The sequence below is a fragment of the Eschrichtius robustus genome, chromosome 17 (genome assembly GCF_028021215.1).
Source record: "Eschrichtius robustus isolate mEscRob2 chromosome 17, mEscRob2.pri, whole genome shotgun sequence".
Lineage (NCBI taxonomy): Eukaryota > Metazoa > Chordata > Mammalia > Artiodactyla > Eschrichtiidae > Eschrichtius > Eschrichtius robustus.
The window spans coordinates 64,360,472-64,375,962 of NC_090840.1; positions in this window are offsets into that span (position 1 = coordinate 64,360,472).

A 15,491-nucleotide genomic window follows, 5' to 3' on the forward strand; every position below is an offset into this window, starting at 1 on the left:
GGCTTGTCTGTCTAACATCCCAAACGGTAGACAATTCACTCTAGCATAACAAATATTGCTTTTGGGTTTTTTGGTGGAGATCCTTCCAAATATGGAAAGGCCTATAGCCCCCAATACCTTAATTAAGAGACTCTAAAAATACAAGAAAGCCAGTGTTGAAATCTTTCCTTTGTTCTCTAAACCAGTAGGTCTCCAACTTTAGCCGCATCAGGACCACCTGGTGGAAATGCAGATGGTTGGGTACCCACTTCCAGAGTTTCTGGCTCAGTAGCTCTAGGGTGAGGTCCACGAATTAGCATTTCTAACAAGTTCCCAACTAATGCTGACGCTGCTGCTCAGGAGCTCCTTTTTGAGAATCGCAGCTGATGCAAAAAACAAAAACAAAAAACTCTGGTATAGCCCTTCACACTTTCACCCTAACTTTGCCTCAGCTGATCTTATCAGAAAAGTAATAATTGCATTTACTCCCTGATTTTACAAACTTGAAAATTATGTTCTGGGAGTGTGGGCAAGTTTTATGTTTTAGTTCCATAATGAAATCTAGGCTTCAGCATCATTAACCAATCTCCTTCATGATGAAAATTAATTATTATGGTCATTAGACTAAATGGCTTCTGTCATCTGCAAAGACATAATTGGTATAGAAAATTGTTTCACAAGTATGAAATAATCAATCAGCAAAGGCTGGCTGTACCCATGATTTTTTTTTCTCTGCTAGTTTCAAATGGACTTGCCCACCCTGGTGATCCAGTGGTAAAGAATCTGCCTTCCAATTCAGGGGACACAGGTTCGATCCCTGGTCGGGAAACTAAGCCCGCGTGCCACAACTACTGAGCCCATGCGCCCTGGAGCCTGCAGGCCACAACTAGAGAGAAGCCCGCACACCACAACAAAGAGCCCACGAGCCGCAATGAAAGATCCTGCATGCTTCAATGAAGATCCTGCGTCTCGCAACTAAGACCCAACGCAGCCAAAAATAAATTAAATAAATAAATAAATAATAAATAAATCTTTGAAAAAATAAAGTTATTATAAAATACTGGAAAAAAATGGACCTGCCCAGAAGTCACTTAGAATGGGAAAGGGGTGGGGGGATGGCGTGGGTTACTCCAACAAGGAATGGAAGATGTGTGGCCTATGCATTCTAAACTATACAAATTCACCTTTAGAGTGCACTTTTCATAATTCCAGGGGGAAGACAAAACCATAGGGAGACCTCTGAGACGGGGCTGGAGGAAAACGCTTTCTCACCAAGGCACAATCTACAAAAATGACACCCTTTCCACAGATTTAAAGTAATATGAGAATGTGACCAGTAGAAAAGATAGTGGTGAAAAGTCAACAGAGGACGCAATGCTTAATTGAAAAATGCATAATTGAAATGTCAGAAGTAAAACCATGAGATGCTTAGGAGAAAGAGTCTTGGGAGAACACCTATTCTATGGACTCACCAAGGGAGGTCCCACCTCCTCCACTCATGCTGCTAAACTTGCTTCTTCTGATGACTACACCTCTGCTAGAAACAGTCATCAATCAATCTGGGGAATACCAGAGGAACCTTGCTTGGCAACCAAAATCCTTCAAAGGTTCACTTTTATTGGTTTCTAAAACTCAACCTATTTGGAACTAGGCTATACCTCTAAGGCTATTTACCTACTTGTCTGAATATACAAATCTACCAAGTCATCTAACAAACATTTATTTAGCACCTATTTCTGCAGGGTGCAAAATTGTAAAAGCATTTACTGATGACTGGGATAGGGAAAAGAGACAAGGTTATAAAAAAATAGAAATTTTGTTCTCTACCCTTAAGTCTTCAAAATCTGGTTGGAGAGACAAAAATAAACAAAGGTAATTACATAAGAACAATACAAATTAACATATCTCCCAGTAAGAATATAAAAGCAATTTAATTAGAGAGAACATTTTTCTTTATGGATTAGCATGAGGCGATATCAACTGCACACTCAGATGCATCTGTGGGTACAGATAAGTATTCCTATGAATGAGAAGCTGATTTTGACCCCAATATATTCACAAAACAAATGGATGTTGACATCTGCAAAGATGACTGGGATCATTTAAGCTGATAAATAAATTACTAAATTAAGCAGCCTCAATCAAGCATTATTTGTGGGGGTACCATGCTACCAAAGTTTATCATGTTTGCTTTGAAGAAAAGTTCTTCTTGCATAAATGTGGCTAATTGTACATTGTTCTAAATAATATCAGATGTAGAAGGTAGCAATTTAGGGAAGATTGCTCCTAGGATAACAATATTGAACAAACATGTAATAATAATGGCCCAGCAGGAATCCAAAAATAGGGTCAGCCATTCTACACATGCTTCCCTCCCTCCCATGAGGGACTAAGGGAGGAGGTACTGAACCCAAGACAAACTGAGCCATGCGCTTTCCATTTTGAGTCCACTTCTTGCCCTGCTTGCAGTGTAAGCATTTGACTTTTTATGAGTTGCTTCATCAGTACCAACCAGAAAAGGACTTTAATATAGAGAGCCCTGCGAACATGCAAAGTCAAATAGTCTTCATTAAAATGAAGAAACTGATGCATCCATCTATCTCAGTGGGAGTTAGTTGCTTACACATATCTGAGAGATTTGGCTGAGTACAACTTTCTTTTTTCCAATTCCCATTGTTTATAACAAGTCTTTTATCATCTTGAAGTCTTAATTCTGTCTCTACCAGTTCAGTTGCTTTTCCCTTTGGCAAACTCTAGGTTTCTCCTGTTGTCTTCCCTTTGGGGCATGAATTAGCATAGTTGTGCAATGTTTATTGTTTGTTATTCCTTTATTTTTTGATGTCATCCTTGAAGATGTCAAATCTTCTTCCCTGAGTTGTACTGGAAAAGCCAAAGATTTCCATGAAGGGGGAGTTTGGGAACATGGAATATTCAATAGGAGCCTGGGGTTCTGCTGGTAAAGCTGTTTTATTTTAAGCATATTCAGCAGGCTGTACTCTCAGGGGCTATTTCAGTAGACTCCCCTCCAACCCCAGACCTGCCACACATACACACACTCCATTGTTCCAACTGTAGAGTCAGTATAGCAGGTGCAGATCAGGGAGTTCCACGTTAGGGAGGCAGTAAGCAATGTAGTTAGAAGGTCCATCTCTGGAATGAAACATCCCCTGGACTCAAATCCCAGCACTGTCTCTTACCCGCTGAGAACTTGGACCTCTTACTCAACCACTCAAACGGAGTCTGAGTTTTTCACTCTCTGAAATAAGGGAAAAAATACCACCCAGAAATATCATGAGGAATAAATAAAATAGTATATATAAAATGTTAGCAGAATACCTGCTGAGCACACTGCTAAGATACACAAAGATCAATAATAGCTTCTTAATGATTATGATAAGACTTTAGGACTCAGTATCAATGTTTGACAATCAAGGCGTAGATTTTTCTGTTTGTAGATTATTCAGTAGGCAGATTCCTTATCCATACAACCCCGCATTGCTCTATTCATACAAACCATCTCATTTCTTATTCTGACAGCCTTCCCTAGACTGTCAAAGGGACAGGAAGGAAAATCATTTCTATTAGTATTTCATAGCTCTAATACAAGTGGATTAGGGAAGCAGTTGAATCAAAAAATGGGACATTAGCTATTAAAGATTCAATTACCTCTATTCTTCCTTCCCCCACTTGAGGAAAAGTCAGAAGTAAGGGGAAAAAAGACTGCATTACAGTGCTTTAGGTATGTCTTGGGGAAATCTAAATGCAAGGTATCATTATATTATTATCACTCTGCATTCATTTAATAAGAGATTAAAGTGTTCCACTTCACAGCAACTAAACTTGCTTCAAACTTTCCCATGGTTTCTTTGATATTCTTTATTTGAAGGAAGCTCCCATTTAGGACAACTGCTGCAATCTGTTGGTTTTAAACTAAAGCCCTCTTGGAGATCGGAAGTACCTTTAACCCAATCATAAAATTCACTGCTCACTTGTTTTCTCAGATTCATTTCTTCCCAAGCTAAGGTAACCTCACCTCATCCTATTAGGCCTGTAACAATTGGGACATAATTGCAGCTCCTTACTCCACTATATTCTAGGATACATTCCCTGACCCCCTTCTCCTTCTAGAACTCCAGGGGGAAAGAGAGCTTGAGCAATCCCAGAAATGCCGAGAGTTCTGAAAACTCTCCAGGGAAATGTGTTACACGTTGGCTTCTCCAAAAGCATACACTAAGAAGGAGTTTGGGGTACAAGATTTTTCTTAGAAATCACACTTAGGAAGGGAAAAAGAAGAAACAGGATGGGGCAGAGGAGGAAATCAAATTGCATGATAGATCCCACAAAGCCTTGGTCAACCTAGCAGAGCGCTCTAGAGCAAGAATTTTTCCACCAGAGTATCTCCCGTGGTGCAAAATGTCTCAATTTTTGTATCCGCATCATGCTCAGTCATTCCAGATGACTGAGGACGGAGGCAGCAAGTCCTTCCTTGAAGGAGATCTGGGTCCCTCATCCCCATGCTCCCCCTCCCAATCCTGGCCTCCTTCCCCCAATGTGTAAGGCTCAAGAGGAAGGAATGTATCACTAGGCGGCCACATGTTTTTATCAGAGTTCAAGGCTGTATCCCTTCTAGTTAAATACTCTGCCAGTAGGAAGAAGAATGACTATGAAGGAGTAGAGATAAAGGAGCAATGACCATTCCTGGAATCATCACCTCTCTTTTTTTCTAAACTTATTCCTTTTCCATTAATCTTTATTTGCCAAACAGGAGGTGGTACACCTCCTGCCCAGTAGTCCAAGGTAGAAATTTCAGAGGCATCCTTCACCTCCTCCTTCTCCATCACCCAACAATCAGTCAGTCATAAGTCTTACAGAGCCTATCTTCCTAATATTTCTCTTATCCTCCTCCCTTCATCTCTTCATCCACTAATACAACCTAAGATCAGGTTGTATCACTTCTAATTACACCGACTTATTCTTCAAAATTCAAAAAGGGCTGCCTCTTCCAAGAAGCCTTCCCTAACTCCCAACCTCTGGAGCTCTCTAGAAGAGCTCTTGCCATCCCTTATACAATTGCTGATTTACTTGCCCATCTCTCTACTGGAGTTTAGATTTGCAGAGACCCCGAGCAACATCTTGTTTGAATTTGTATCCCAGCATCTAACTTGGTGCTTCACAGTCAAAAAAATCCTAAATATTTGTGTGCTGAATGCATTTATTGTCCACTTGTGCAAACTTGAGCTTTGGGGCCACAAACAGTCTCCATCCTCCAGGACCTTAACTAAATTCAATCACATCAAAGGGAAGAAGGAAAGGAAAGCAAGCCACAAGACACCAAAAAGGAAATCAAAATGGTACCAAACAATAACATCTTTATCGGAGTATAATTGCTTTACATTGTTGTGTTAGTTTCTGCTGTATAACAAAGTGAATCAGCTATACGTATACATATATCTCCATATCCCCTCCCTCTAAGTGTCTCCCTATCCCACCCCTCTAGGTGGTCACAAAGCACCGAGCTGATCTCCCTGTGCTATGCGGCTGCTTCCCACTAGCTATCTATTTTACATTTGGTAGTGTATATATGTCAATACCACTCTGTTACTTCATGCCAGCTTACCTTTCCCCCTCCCTATGTCCTTAAGTCCATCCTCTACGTCTGAGTCTTTATTCCTGTCCTGCTCCTAGGTTCTTCAAAACCATTTTTTTTTTTAGATTCCATATTTATGTGTTAGCATACGGTATTTGTTTTTCTCTTTCTGACTTACTTCACTCTGTATAACAGATTCTAGGTCCATCCACCTCACTACAAATAACTCAATTTCGTTTCTTTTTATGGCTGAGTAATATTCCATTGTATATATGTGCCACATCTTCTTTATCCATTCATCTGTCGATGGACACAGGTTGCTTCCATGTCCTGGCTACTGTAAATAGTGCTGCAATGAATATTGTGGTACATGACTCTTTTTGCGTTATGGTTTTCTCAGGGTATATGCCCAGTAGTGGGATATACAAGCAGCTCATGCAGCTCAATACCAAAAAAACAAACAACCCAATCCAAAAATGGGCAGAAGACCTAAATAGACATTTCTCCAAAGAAGATATACAGATTTCCAACAAACACATGAAAGGATGCTCAACATCACTAATCATTAGAGAAATGCAAATCAAAACTACAATGAGGTATCACCTCACACCAGTCAGAATAGCCATAATCAAAAAAATCTACAAACAATAAATGCTGGAGAGGGTGTGGAGAAAAGGGAACCCTCTTGCACTGTTGGTGGGAATGTAAATTGATATAGCCACTATGGAGAAGAGTATGGAGGTTCCTTTAAAAACTAAAAATAGAAAAAAATAATAATAATAAAAATAGAACAATTTTTTTAAAATGAGACATTTGAAAATGAAACAAATACATGAAAATGGGAAAAACATAAAATTAGAGCTAAATAGATAGAGAAGGGAAGGGAGTGCTGTAAAGACTCGTTTCTCAAACTATCAGATGAGTGATGTCAAGCTGATGTGAAAGAAAGCCAGAGAAAACTGTGGCCTAATCTAGCCATATTTAAAATGGACAGAGACAAGAGTAAATGAATGAACAAATATGTTAATTAATTAACTAATGTTAAATAAAAATTTAAACATCCAGAAAACACTAATCAATCATTTTCAAATTTTTACCTCATCTCTTATTATAGTTTGTACTAAGTATGACAGGACATAATAGAGTGAGTGATAAGGACATGCTTCAGTTTGGAAAATAAATTAAAAGTACCATTTAAAATTTAGCAAAAACCTATTCACAGTTCAATTTCATATTTCATGAGACAAGATCATAAGGCGTAATATAAAATTTTACTGGGTAGAAGCAACAATAGAAGAAGGCCTCAGCCCTGTAAGAGCTGACAGCCATATTTTTAACAAAATGAAACTCATACAACTAATTAAGGAAAAAAAAAAAATCATACAACTCATTAAGGAAAAAAATGAAATAGCCTGTGACTCCTTGCTGATATTAGATACAAATAAAATGGACAAGGAAATGAAGTATCATATTTTACATCAGATTGTGACTTTTCTTGATCTTGTTCATCTATATAACCCCACATTAACTCAAAGACAGGCATATAATATGAAGCCAAGTGATGAAAACCTCTTAGGAGAGACAGCTCCTATGGCATATAAAACTGGTATATGCGTACAAGGAGAGGAAAGCTGTTGTATTCCTAGAAGATAAGTGAGATATGGATTATCATATCAAGAACATTAAAAATATAAGGGATATAAGAGCACCTTGAAATGTTTAAACAAAAATAACTATTATCATTAGAATACTCTGTTTCTTCTTCAAACTCCTTATTTCTTCTCCATTTCCTCTAGTATATTTTCCCATCTCGATTCCTAACCTCAGACATTATTCAGTTCTCAGGCCTTAGCTCTCCTTTCTCTTTCACCAACCATAAATTAACTTTAAAATAATCCTGAAATTCTTACATTTGCTGCAGTGTAGTTTTTCCAAAAACACAAGAATGTCATATCGAGTCTATTCATATGAAAGTCACATCTAGTGATATCTTTTAAACCCATTTCTCCTTTTTTGTTTCCACAATCATGATCTAAGCCAGACGGATAGCATCTTTCCTATGGATTACCGCAAGTCTGATCCGTCACAGACACCGCTGCTAAGTCACTCTGCTTAAAGGACCCTCTTTCTCAAGGTTGCCCCCTACTCAAATGCTTTTATCCTTCACCCTCATCTACAAACTTAGATTCCAACTTGGACTTTAAAACTGGACCCTAGATGACAAACTTCTCACAGGTACTCAAGATCTTCCACTATCTGGTTGCACCTACCAGTCCCACATTGTTAGTTGCTCCTGAAACAAAGCCTTCATCCCAACTGCTCACCAAGTCTCTGTCCATCCAGTAGCTACGAAGCACTCAAGTCACACTGCTAACACTGTGAATGGTAAGTACAGAAGCTTAAAGATGTTAGGCTGCTTAATCAAGGACATGCTGCGAAAAAAGTGGGATTCAAACTCAAGTTTTTCTCACTCCAAAGTTACCCTCTTAACCACTGTTTACTCAAATCGTTTTCACCCAAAAGCTGGTACTCTTAATCACTCTGGCTGGCTGTCTTATGAACCAAAACAAGTATAAATTTTACACACACAAAAAGAAGAGTCTAGCTCTGTTTAATGATGACATTAACCAAGACTTTTACAATGTGCAAATTTCAAAGTGTATAATAAAAGACTGATGCCTTACTTAAATATATATGATAAAAAAGATGAAAGTGTATTTGACTGATCCTAGTTCCTTGATATAAAACTAAAAATGTATAAATTGTAGGTCTCTGTGAAATTATAAAGTATTTCTATGAGCTAATGAAGACTTCTTAAAAATAGCTCCTGGGAGAAAAAAAAAAAAAAACTAAATAGATACATAATTCCACATTTCTCTCCTCACTAAGACAATGAACAAGAGTTTGATCTCTCATGCAAATAAATGTACTTCTGAGTTTGTCAGTTTCATTCTGTTTTCATACTAAAATCAAAGCATATGAACAGCACTTTCTCCTTCTTGGTGGCAATGAAGTCCCAAGAGCAGGGATCTATCCAAAGCCTATAATACTATGTTTGTCAGAGGTTGCAAAGTGGTGGCCTGAAGACTCAATCTGGCCTGCACGTGTGTGCCACTGGCCCATGCAATGTTTTTCCTTTAACTGAATTAGTCTCCAGCATTCAAAATTCAAGAAATTTCACATAAAAAATCCAGATTTCCAGATTTTCTTGGAAAGAACAGATCTGGGAACACCAGGCTCACATTCCTCCCAAATCACTGTTGCTTCCTCTAGAGGGGCGTTGGCTCTGGAACTCACCACACTTGGCCTGTCCTCACTCATGGCTTCTGTCTCGTCTTGTAGGCATGTCATTCTACATCCTGAGGATTTAAAGGTGAGTTTTGGAAAGCATTTGTGGAGGGGCAAAGTACAACAAAGAACATGGGAAGAACAGAAATAGGAAATCAGAACATCATTCTAGGTTTTTTGTTTTGTTTGTGTGTGTGTTTGAAATTATTCATTGAAATGCTCTTCTGTGAAGATGAGAAGTGCCTCAAAGTTCCTTCCACACCTCCTGCTCCCTTTTCCATTTCATCTACTACTCCTAAAATACAAACTTTTTTTAAATAACAAAAACTAAAGAGATAAGAGAACCATTTAAGTTTCTTTCTCCCAAGAGTATATATGTGTGTGTGTGTGTGTGTGTGTGTGTGTGTGTGTGTGTGTGTGTGTGTGTGTGTGTATATATATATATATATATATATATATATATATATATATATATATATAAAACTGAATCACATTGCTGTACACCAGAAACTAATACAGCATTGTAAATCAACTATGCTTTGATAAAAAAATAATAAAATAAGGTCATTTAATGTTTGGGTGCAATCGTAAATGTGATCTTCTTTAAATTTTTTTTTAATTCTTTTTCCCACAACTCCCACCTCTGCTGCCCTCACCCCCAATCCTCAATTTGGGAGACAATTATAGTTATGAGGTGATCAAATCTTATAGTCATATTTAGAAAAGTTTGATATTTTAATAGTAACTTACAGAACAAACTAGAAGAAAACGACACAATAGTCTGAGGAAGATACAGATTAGAGACATGAAAAGTAACCAAAAAAAAAACCAAAAAAAACCACCTGGTAACCAAGCAGAACACTGGGGATTGAGGAGGGGGTTATTCTTAAAACTAAATTACACATTACTATATTTAAAATAGATAACTAATAAGGACCTACTGTATAGCACAGGGAACTCTGTTCAATATTCTGTAATAACCTAAATGGGAAAAGGATTTGAAAAAGAATAGATACATGTATATGTATAACTGAATCCCTTAGCCGTACACCTGAAACTAACGCAACACTGTTAATCAACTATGTGCCAGTATAAAATAAAAAAATTTTTTATTAAAAAAAAAAAACTAAATCAAGCAACAGAGTTGAGCTCTTTGGTTTCAAAGATGTCTTTAGGAAGGATATTTTATTTTATACATATATTTTAAAATAAGCAGTCTCAGCAATTTCCAAAGGGTTATTATGTCATTCCTTTCTATACTGCTGAATAAAAGTAACCTGTGATTAAGCAGCAATTCATGATTTAGGGAATAGAAATCACTGAACATTTTATAAGAGCATTTCTAGTGGCTTCTCACCTCTGAGGAGCTAGTTTCGATTTACACACTGTAATTAATCAGATATCCAGAGCCAGAGAGAATTCATCAAAGAAAATGGAAACTTATTTTAGGGTAATTAGCTACTCTGGTGATTGATCAGTTAGTTACTTCTTTATTTTTTTCTGGTCACTGCCAATTCCAGCTATATATTTGATCTTATTATCTAAGAATCTCCAAGTGAAAAATGTCTAATAATTTCTCAAGCTCTGCTTAAGTGTCAGTGAAAAGGGTAATAGGAGAAGAGCTCTATCTTTGCAGAACAGGTTTTCCACATCTTATGTGTGAGCTCCTTTGAAATATTGGAATTCTATCCTGACATTCCTATGGAAGTGGCTCTGTCCAAAAATGTAAGGCTAGAACAGCAGAATAAGTAATGAAGCAAGGACTTATTAGATAATCAGGATATTAAAGAGAAAAGTGGATTTTCTGGCTTGAGGTTAGGACAATCCATTTAAAATCTTCTGGAGAAGAACAAAGAGGAAACTTACTAATTTGAAAATTGCCATTCTTTTTTTTTTTTTTTTTTTTTTTTCCAGAGCTACTACTAATTCATTAATGCCCCTTTTGAAAATCTCTTAAATTCTTCATTTGGCAAACAGATTTTCTTCATTGCTTCATACTGATGGGGGGGTAAGGGGGAGTGGTGTCTTCTTACGTATAAAGTAAACCATATGAATGTGTAAATTTAGACAAATGGGAAAATAAATGGACGGTTATTACGCAAATAGCAAAAGCCAAATGGATCTGTAAAATATCGAAGACCACAGTGGCGCCTTCTCAAAGAAATGTTCTCTTTGCTCTTGCCTTTGAGCTCCACAACCCTTAAGAACCAAAATCAACTCAAGAGATCTAGCTTTCAGCCTTTAGCTTATATTTATGTCTGTTTCTTCTTTGTCTAAACTAGATTGGACAGTCCCACTATATATAGGCAGCTATAGGGAACATAAAAGAATTAAGAAATAGGATTTTGCTATAAAGTTTACCGAACATGGATGAAACCACTGGTAGAAAAGTCCCTTGTACCTTCAGATAACGTTTACACTCAGCACCTCCTAGCATGCAAAGTACTTTTCAGTTATGAAATCATCTTCTCGGAAATTGAGAGGTCTTAACAAGTAAGTTGGAGAAATACTTTTCAATGGACATATTTTACAGGAATTATATCCTTCAGGGCTGGCAACCACTAAGTTTAAATTCTAGAAACTCGGAAGTTTTCTAAAACTCTCATTTCCCTTTTTAAATTGTAAACTAAACTGCCCTCTCCTCTCCTGGGCCATCTTGTCAGGTGGACTTTGCTCAGGATTCTGGTGTGTGCAATCCAATGAAAGCGCTCCTAGGTCTGTGGGCCCAGGAGCCTGCATTTCCTCCCCTCTCTCTTTAAACCATGTAAGACTAGCTTTTTTCCTTTGAGTCCATTGAAATTGTACTACATTGATGGTCACTATCAAACTTTTAATAACCAAATCCAGAAGGCTTTCCCAGTCATCATGATCCTATATCAAGTGTCTCTGCTCCAAATCACTGATCTCCCCTACCTTCCAGCCCCTCTGGTAATATCTGAGGTTTCAATATATCAATATATATTATAATATATATATTACAGCATATATTAATATTTGACATTTCCCCTCCCTGACCATTAGATTAATTTTTTCCAATCTCATCCACTTGTTGTTTACACAAGAAATGATTTACTCTTTTAATCAGTGGGTACTTGTTATAACCCTCTACACCTAGGATGAAAGTGAGTCTTAACCTCAGGTTCAGGAGACACCCCCCACCCCCACCCCCGCCCCGGCAAAGCCTCCCTTGTTCTCCCACTCCTCTCCCCTCTGCCCAGGATTTACAAGTTTTGCCTCTCTTCTCTCAAGCATATCAATAGAAGGGAAATCAGAGACTAAGACCTACTGCTGACATTTGGATCCGTGGTCCCAGACCCCAACCATTCAACCAACTTCTTGTGTGGATAGGATCAATTTTACACCTTTTGTGGACTAAGAGACACCCCAAATACCCCTGAACCCTCATTCATCAGAGCATGTGACAAAATTGTCCCTCCAAACGTTTGGCAGGCAGTCAAGGGGGTTGGTAGAGTCAGCTATTGTCTGCCATGACTACCTGGGGCCCTGGGCAGTAACAGGGAGTTAGGATTAAAAGTATCATTGCGGAATAAGAGGAGAGATGAGGGCCAAAGTTCTTAAAAATGCCTGTACCACTCTTCAAGGTCTCTTTTGTTTGTCCCTTCCGATTTACTCTTCATTTTTCTCCAGTCAGGAGGCTAACCAGTATGGACCACTTCAACAGGGCTTCAGAGCTCCCTGTTTTCTGATTGGGTTTGATCAATGGGGCTCCTGCCAGAAGATTAAGAGAGGGAAAAAGTAAAGTCAGTGTATTACTACCCCGGCTCCCTTCCTACAAACTTGCTTCTGAGGGATGGTTCTCTCAACACCACAGAAATCTAGGGGGATTTCTCCACCAACTCCCTCCTCTGGATTCTAGTGCCCCTCTTCTCCCCTTACCCTTTCAGGCTTAGTGGCAGCAGATCTTCTGTTGCTCGTCCTGGGTTCCTGCATTATTCCTTAAGGCTCACCTACACCCCACCCACATTTTTCTACAATTTAGTGCTCCCATAAATAAAACTCCGTGAGTTGCTCTAATTTTAGTGTGCTTCTTATTTCCACTGGAAACTTGACTTACATTGCCAGAAAATCACCTACAGGCATACCTCATTCTATTGCATTTTACTTTACTGTGCTTCACAGATACTGTGTTTTCTACAAATTGAAGGTTTTGGTAACCCTGCGTCGAGCAGTTCTAGCATTTTTCCAACAGCATTTGCTCACTTCATGTCTCTGTGTCACATTTTGGTAATTCGAGCAATATTTCAAACTTTTTCATTATTATTATATTTGTTACAGTGATCTGTGTTCAGTGACCTTTGATGTTACTACTACTGCTCACTGAAGGCTTAGATGATGGCTAGCATTTTTTAGCAATAAAGTGTTTTTTAATTAAGGTATGTACATTTTTAAATATATGCACACTTAATAGACTACAGTATAGTGTAAACATAACTTTCACACGCACTGGGAAATCAAAAACTTTGTGTGATTTGCTTTATTGCAATATTCACTTTATTGCAGTGATAGGGAACCAAACCCACAATATCTCTGAGGTATGTCTGCATAGGATTTTCAAAAAATACATATAACGGACCTCAACCCAGACCTACTAAATCAGAACCTTTAGAGGTGAATGAAGCCTGAAAAACCATTTTCAACAAGCTTTCTCACTGATTTTTACTCAGTGATTGTGCAGCACTAGTCTAAAGCACGGGTTGACAAACAAGGCCCATAGGCCAAATCCAACCTGCCCTCTGTTTCGGTAGAGCCTGTGAGCTGATAACATTTTTTACATTTTTAAATGGTTAACAGAAATCTAAAGAATGTGATGATCTGAAAATTATATGAAATTCTGTCCATAAATAAAGTGTTATTTGAACACAGCCATGTTCATTAGTTTAGATTTGGCCATGGCTACTATGGTGCTACAACAGCAGAAATGAACAGGCAACAGAGACCATGTGGCCCACAAAGCATAAAATACCTACTGTCTGTTCCTTTTACAGAAAATGTTGCCCATTCCTGGTCTTGAGAAGGATATATTCTCCTTCTTGATCTCTCACTGAGACAACCCCTTATTATCTATTTGGACTGAAGACTAAGATCATTTCCCAAGTCATACAGACAACTTAACGATGCAAAGTTAACGCTGTCTTATGTGCTCAGAATGCGCTGAGAATGCGCTCAGAATGACAATTCCAACTTTAATGTGGTTGTTGATATATTTAATCATATGGATAATTACATGCATACGTATTATGTGTTTCAAGTATTTAAACCAGAGCTAATGGATACTACAATTGGATACATTTAAGCATCCAGATTCAGAATCCTTGTTCTATTACTTATTTGTTGGGTGACTTTGGGAAGTTACTGTTTTCACATTTATATCATTTAATTCCCGCTCTCTAAATAGTTGTGAGAAAGAAAAGAGAAAATTTTTATGAGAGTATAGCACAAGACATGTAATCAGGTAGTCCACAGCTATTAATTCCTTTCTTCTACCCCATCCTACCTCACTACCATTTTCGTTCCTTCACACACGAAAAAGTCAAGGGATAAGGATATATCTTTCACTGGGGACTTTCTCCAAAGAACTGAACATTTCCAGGTTATTTGGGAAGGCAAAATAGGCCTTAGAAATGCACTAATGAGAAAATGAGCATCACAGAGGTTTTTATCTTGTTAAATACAATAGCCCACACCCTGTGGGCACGCCATAAACACTAACTGAATTGGACTTCATTATGCTGTTGGACCACAGCCAATTCCTTTGCTGCCTCCATCATCAGAAAAGCTGGCTTACAGTATACGCAAATAAACAATTTACCCATTGGTCCATGCTTTGAAAGGAAAACTTGCATGTTGCAGTTGAGACATTACGCTTTGATAGATTCTACCCTTGGGGTCTGTTTTTGAAGTGTAGCTTTAGTTTCTCTTTTATCAGTATACCAAAGTTTTCTAAGAAACATGGAGACTTTAAGACCTGCCGAATCCCCACAGTCCTACCAACTGAAATTGGCTTGAAGACAAATGAAGCCTTGCCATAGCCTTAGAATGGAAGATCAGAAACAAGAGGTAAATCTATCACTGAAGTCTGCTTTTCCATATATGCTGAAAAAATAGGAAACTATATGTATAGTTCCAAAGCTGTACAATACCTTGGAGATGACTTCTTCCGACGGTTTTTTACACTGGAGCCCTGGGGGTCTTTGGCAATAACTTAGGAGGCAGGGAGAGCCAAATTGGGTGGATTCCTTCAACCCTAACCACTTCCTCAACCACAGAAACTTTGGTTTGTCTATTTTATATATTAGAGTGAAAAATGGGTCTCACAAGTTTAAAACAGGTTGAAAGCTAGTGACCCATCTCCCTTACATTGTAGATCAGGGATCAGCAAACTTTTTCCATAAAAAGCCAGAGAGTAAATACTTTCGGCTTTGCCCTTGGTCTCTGTCACAACTACTCACCTTGGCCATTGTAGGTGAAAGCAGACACAAATGTTATGTAAATGAATGAGAGCAGCTGTGTTCCAATAAAACTTTATATACAAAACAGGTGGCAGGCTGGATCTGGCCTGGGAGCCACAGTTCATTGACTCTTGTTGTAAATGATAAAAATAAGTTCTGAATAAGTT